This window comes from Ceratotherium simum, chromosome 32, assembly GCF_057802395.1.
Source record: "Ceratotherium simum simum isolate JZ-2026a chromosome 32, ASM5780239v1, whole genome shotgun sequence".
Taxonomy (NCBI): domain Eukaryota; kingdom Metazoa; phylum Chordata; class Mammalia; order Perissodactyla; family Rhinocerotidae; genus Ceratotherium; species Ceratotherium simum.
Genome location: NC_141931.1, coordinates 31,490,571 through 31,497,561, shown reverse-complemented (window position 1 = coordinate 31,497,561; position 6,991 = coordinate 31,490,571). Strand labels below are relative to the sequence as shown.

Genomic DNA, 6,991 nt, shown 5'->3' with positions numbered 1-6,991 from the left:
AGAGAAAACAATTTTCTCCTAACTGCCTTTTAATTTCAACGCTGGGAGAGCTCATTGACTGCATCTCACAACGACCCATCAATGCTAGTTTTTAATGCGTTTTCTCCTTTGTTATTGAGAAGAATGGAGTGAGGATCGAGCTCTGTGCTGCTCCTCATAACTCAAGGAATTGATTCAGTAAATGCTGCACATTTGGCACGGGATAAAAAGGGCTGTCAATGAAGATGCTAGGTACCATATAAATTACTCCATTAACGAGAAATAAAGCTATTTATGGTTTTCAGAGTAAAATGCAGCTGATACAAAAAAAAGAATAGGACAGTGGGGTCACATCCTCTTTCGTTTATATACCCACCCCCGCCCCTGCTCTTGCAGTTATGTGGATAGTAATTAAAATCGTGAAAAAATTGAACACGGAATGACAATGAAAGCTATTCTTCACCGTATTAAATCTGAAGGGACAGATGGCAAGTGTATAGTTCAACTTTTTAGGCTTTGTACCCTAAATAGTTTTCACTTCCTTTTAGGTTAGCGGATAAATACATGCCCATCAAAATCTTCCAAATGTATTTATTGACTAGAAACCGTTGAAGGTAAGTGCTAGCGTGGCCTTCAAAAAAAATTAAATAAAACACAAGAAATTAAAACGCTGTTGTTTCAAAGAATATTATTTTTCTGCTAGTCAAGATTCAGTGCAACAAATAATGACATAAAAATGTTTCATGAGATTTATTTATTTGACAGCATTTGGTTGAAATTTCAAACACAGCAGAAGCATGTATTTAGAAAGTCACTGAAGAGAACAGTCTCGTGTTTGACATCCGCAGTCACTGCCTGTTTCAGGCAAAGCTATTTTCTAAGAGCTTCAGGGGGTGAGGCCAGAGAACATTCTCCTGGCTTCTTAAAATTGTTACTTGGGTCAGATAGGAATTGATCAAAATCACTAATTTCCTTATAGTTCCCTCATTAGGTATGGTGGAAGATACTTACTGATTTGGAATTCACATCCTCCCTGCTCTCAAAAAAATTCTCTATCTAATGATACAATATCATATACAAAGAAATAATGAAATTAAAATTTAAGAAATATCAGAAAGCAGATAAGGAAAACAAGAAGTAATTGTACCTGGAATCTATAACAAAAATTGTTTCTGCAGAGTATTAAAGTGACATGAGTTTCCTAGCAATCAACACAAAAAGGGAAACATAATTTGTTACATAGTTTTCATTTAAAAACCGCAACTTCTTCTGAAGAAACTTTTGTTTTTTTGGACACTCCATTCCCAATCAAATCTTCCTTGTTTGGTTTGGGGCTGCTGGGTGGTGTCTCACACACACGTTCCAGGAAGTCTCCAGATTGGCTTCGTGGACTGGAACCCCTACTGCTCTCAATGCCTCGTGAAGGCAGACACCGTGACACTGCCACCAGCGTGCCGACCATAAAGCTCCTAACAGCCAGTGAGGCCACCACAGTTGACAAGATGTCGTGACACCATAACTGAAGGCAGGGTGATGCTGCTCAACCCTAACACTTCTTCACCCCTAGAGGATGAAAGACACCAACACTACAAAACATTGAGTCCCAAGGAAATGCTGAGTTTTGACCCCAAGTTCACACAGATTTTTTTTTTTTCCATTTTTTGTGAGTAGCTCCTCTTTATCCAGTCTTCAGTGATGAATCCTGGGGTCAGTGTAGAGGGTAATTTCAGTGACAGAACTTGCTCTGACCATAGACCTCTCTCCTGATGATGGAGGCATTGTTAATAGACCACAAGGATTTGATAATTTACTTCCCTTAGAATGTTCCTTTCTTAGAAAGCTCGTCATACAATAGACTGATGAGAACCCTGAGCCTCTGGACATATCTGAACCCGGGGGTGAGCGCCACTCACACTTGAGCTGGGATGCTAAAATCTAGAGTACTGATATTGCCACAATGGTGAATAAAATGGTTCAAAATGATCGCTACATCGTCTGAGGTTAAGTGAGGGAGGTGGGAGAATCATAGCATTTTAAGCGACATCTTCTAGGAGTCACCAGCCTTTTATTTACACAAAAAGTGATTTATTTATAAATCACAACACAAGGCCCAGGAAGATTAAAAGATCTTAACAAGATCACATAACTAATCAGGGGTCACATGAGATGAGAAATGGAAATGTTTCCTTTGGACTTGGCGACTCGGAAGCCCCGGGTGTATTTTTGGGTGCTGTGTGGCCTCACTAATAGGGCTGAAGCCAGCCTGAGCACTGGGGGAACTGAGAGTGCAGAAAAGGCTTGGAGGATGTTTGAGCTGAATGAGAAGAGAGTAACAATAGGACAGCGCCGTGCTGAGCCGTATTGGAGCCAAGGCAAAGGGATCAATCAGGAATACTCCTCTTTATTTAAAGTTTTGATATTTTGTTTGTCGTGAGATTTTTTGCATTACTTTTTATTTCTAAATATGACACTAAAGTATCGTTTGTCTTGCTGACTGAGGTTTTCAGCATCCCTTGAGTTTCGTACCCACAACATGTTGGAGCTGGAGGTGGATTCACAATTGAGCGAGGGATTTGCTTGTATGTGTGTTTTGCATTTAGTGAGACAGTTTTTGAGGCAACAGGAATGATCCAGGTGAGAAGGAGAGGTTAAGGATATCAATAACGAGAAGGAATAATCAGGGCAAGTTTCTTCAGCAAGAGAGAACAATGAAATTCAAAGGAAAGAGAGCAGATAAGAAGAGAAGACCAGCCAGTAAGGTGTGGGCAAGTGTGGATGGTTTGCAGATGTGACAGCGTGGGTGTATTTTTTCTATAAAATAGGAACTGAGATTATCTGTTAAGAGTTATGCAGATAAGGGGCTTGGAAAAGAGTTTTGGAGTGAGATGGTTTGAGACACGTTACTTTATGGGAATTGGTGAATGAGCAGCTCTAGAAACACACTGGTCTATTCCACATGTGTGAACACAGAGAGTAACCCACTACTTCTGCCAAAGTAGGACGTTGTGGTCACAATGGCTAAGCAGTTGTTATGGACTGCATGTTTGTGTGCCCCCAAAATCCACACGCTGAAACCTAACCCCCGATGTGACGGTGTTAGGAGGTGGGACCTTTGGGAGGTGATGAGGTCATGAAGGTGGAGCCCTCATGATGGGATTAGTGCCCTTATAGAAGAGACCCCAGAGAGCCCCCTCACCCCTTCCTCCAGGTGAGAACACAGTGAGAAGAAGACCTTCTCTGAACCAGGAAGCGGGACATCACCAGACACGGAATCTGCCAGCGCCATGATCTTGGACTTGCAGCCTCCAGAGCTGTGGGAAACCAATGCCTGTTGTTTTAGCCCCTAGTCTGTGGTATTTGGTTATGGCAGCCTAAGCTGACTGAGACCATAGTAAACATCTTTTTGGTATATTATACTAAATTTATTGAAAAACAAACAATGAGTTGTGCAGTAACCAGAGCCCCTAACTGTTAGGCAGCCACCTCTGGAGACTTCTTTGATGAACAGAACGTGTGTTGAGCCTCCTCAAATTGAAGGATCTGCTCAGAAGTTGAACATATTTAAACTGCAAACTTCCATACTATTATTGCCATCGTATTGCCATGGTAATACTTAAGAGACATCTGAAATAACTTGTCTTTAAGAATAATTTGGTCAAGTGTTTCTGATTTGCTGAGCATAAAGGATAAACTCTTCATCTAAAAATGTAGAATTAATAAACCAAATATATACATATATAATATGGCTAGAAAAAACTTGAGTATCTGGTCTGCTTTCCACAGCCACCAACTTCGCTCACTGCTGCTACTTCAAGTCTTATAATTTCTTATTCTGAGAAAGAAAAATTACCACCTAAGAGTATTATTTTAAAATCAAATTCACTTGCCCAACGAGATAAAATAGATATGTTACACAATATTGCTAGTCCTTATTTTTTTTTTTTTTTTAATTATTGGCTTTCAACTTCCTGGCTACAAGTTTTCTAAGTATGGTAACACCCAGCGTGCCCAGCGCTGATTCAGTTGTCGCAGCCTCACCATTTGCCTATATACCCTCTCTCTTATTACCACTAACGTAGGTCAACAGTTTTTGAAAGTATTTTTTCACTGTAGTTCTTAACTTTGACCAATGAGTGTATATCTTAACTTTTCCTTTTTTTTTTTTTTTTTTGCTGACGAAGTTTGGCCCTGAGCTAACATCTGTGCCAATCTTCTTCTATTCTGTATGTGGGTCACAACCAGAACATGGCTGCCAATGAGTGGTGTAGGTGTGAGCCCAGGATCTGAACCCTGGCCACCAATGTGGAGTGCGCTGAACTTAACCACTAGGCCACGGGGCCAGCCCCAACTTCTACGTTTTTTTTTAAGTGTATGCTAACACATCTGTTCTCCACATCTGCCACCCATTCTCCACATCTACTCTTCAGAAGCAGAGGTTGGAGATGCTGATACAATTGAAAATAGAGTTGAATGAATCTCTGGCATATGCATTTGGGCAATCAATAACGGTTCAATGCTCAGAGCTCTAATTTTTTATTCCATTGTTCTGCAAACAAATATATGGGAAACAAAAGAGAGAATAGAAAAATTCCTTAGGCAATTGGGCAACAATGAAGCACTAATACTGTGTTGGAAAATTTGTTTTTGGTTTTAACCACATTGGGCATACTGTTGCTGAGCACTAGTCCAGTGTATGAATATTACATAGAATGTTCAGCAATTCTCCTGTTTATGAACACATGGAGTGTATTAGTCAGGGTTCTCTAGAGAAGCAGAACCAGTAGGATATAAATATATGTGTATCTCCTTCTCTATATTTAGACTTTCTCTCTCTCTCTCATTCATGTTATCACATCTGAAACAGCAACGCGTCGTATAATTGCTGTGATCTGCGGTCGTAACTGAGTCACTATTAACTATGCACGTCCATCAAAACATACAGACTGGGTGCCAATGGTTTAGAAGAAGATTCTGGTACAGTAACAGAGCACACAGAAAACGCTGTATCGTCAATGCTGTTAATGGTGCAAAGAAAACTGCCATTGCCACTGGGAAGTACACGGATCTAACACCTCCATGAAACGTGTGTTCAGAAACTCCAGAACATGACAGAAGCTTTAAGAACACCAATTCAGTTCATTTATACTGTTTTATGTATGAAAAAGGGAGATGTGTGATGAAAGTATTTTTCTAAATAAATATTAAACGGTCTGTCTGGTAAGTTAAATTAGAAATTCTGGGTGATAGTTTAATTAGCAACATCTTCTCTTTCTAATGTGACATAAAGTGATGGTGTACCTTTCAATCAAGGATGCCTTACAGTCAATGAAATATGGATATTTGAAAACCATTGCCCAGTCAATGGTTTCTAGGGACATTATTTTGCAGTATACAAATAACCCACCTGAACCAATGCTATTGCAGAAATCCAGAGAACATAAATTGGAACCTTGTGTCGAATGATTATTTCTAAGATTTATTTATATTTGGGAAAATAGCTCAACCTACTCATGTCATAGTTTTCCTTCATATAAAAAAGAGAAACGTAGGGTCAGCCTGGTGGTGTAGCAGTTAAGTTCCTGCACTCCGCTTCAGCGGCCTGAGGTTCACAGGTTTGGCTCCCAGGCGCGGATCTACCCACTGCTTATCAAGCCATGCTGTGGTGGCATCCCATATAAAGTAGAGGAAGATGGGTATGGGTGTTAGCCCAGGGCCAATCTTACTCAGCAAAAAAGAGGAGGATTGGCAACAGACGGTAGTTCAGGGCTAATTTTCCTCAAAAACAGAAAAGGAAAAAGAGAAACTTTCCCCAAGATGTAGCTATAAAGTACCACACACTCATATAATGTTTTAGAGGATTAAAAAACGACAGCAACAACTTCTAAAAATATTTGGCAGGATAATGGAAGAAGATACTAGGTTTTGAAACAGACATTATATAATTCTCTACCCTATTATTTCGATTGTATGGTGTCTCAGAATGTTAAAAAAAAAAGTCATGGAAAAAAATGATACTAGACTCAAAATCCCTTAATCTAAAACCTAGGCGTTGGTATCAAAAGGACTACCTTTATTCAATCAGATCATAGAAGGAAAAATGACCTCCAGCTCTAAAACACGATGTGTGAAATTCTGGTTAATGTTCTGCAAGTGACAAGACACACTCTAAAAGGTATGTGGTTTGAATGTGTTAGAAAAGAATATCCCATTAAATATTTATTACTAAATGCAATGCTGATGAATTAATTTTCCTCATTCACCTGGAAATTGTGCAGCAATCAAGCACTTTTGTTTCTTAATAACCATTGCATCAGCAATCTCTAATTGTGTATAGAACTGCTGGAAAATAGTCAAGTGAATCATAAAACACCTTCTTCAGTACTCTAGTTTTCTTCCCTTCATTTCTGATATTTAAAATCATACCATGTCAAAATAGAATGTTCTAGAGAGAGTGTTTTTATCTTAAAGTATATTAATGCTGCTTTACTCATTTGGTGAATGAAAGTGAAGTGTTAATTTCTAACTGAAGAAGTGCTCGCTTCTAGTGCTCGGCAGCACATATACTAAAATTGGAACGATACAGAGAAGATTAGCATGGCCCCTGCGCAAGGATGACACGCAAATTTCTAACTGAAGAAGCCTGAGTATTAAGAGATGGATACACTGGGTAACTGAAAGTCCGACTAACCAGGAGAAAAGAGGCACAATCACACCCTCAGTATCCTGTCACTGCTGAACTCACTCTTCACAGCTAAGTGTACATTTCATATCCAAATAGGAGACTGTGTCTTTTTAAGAACAGAATTACTGACCAAAGCCAATGGAATGATGAGAAAATGCCCTGGGAGTATTTCACTTTAGGGCAGAAGTCTAACTTTATACAATTGTCATGGAAAAGTCGCGTATCCAGCAGCATATTATCCTTGTGGTTGTGTTTGGGTTGGCAGATAGGGTGTTTCATGCTTGTTGAGAGCTGCTCCTCTGCTTGGTTTCAGTTTTATTTATCTCAGCT

General features: G+C 39.5%; 1 non-coding gene across 1 annotated transcript; it reads left to right on the top strand.

The window, feature by feature from the left end:
* The first annotated feature begins 6,523 nt into the window (after positions 1 to 6,523).
* LOC147912998 (U6 spliceosomal RNA) lies at positions 6,524 to 6,629 on the top strand. The gene has a single exon (XR_015549387.1). It is a non-coding gene; the product is annotated as a U6 spliceosomal RNA (small nuclear RNA).
* The last annotated feature ends 362 nt before the right edge of the window (positions 6,630 to 6,991 follow it).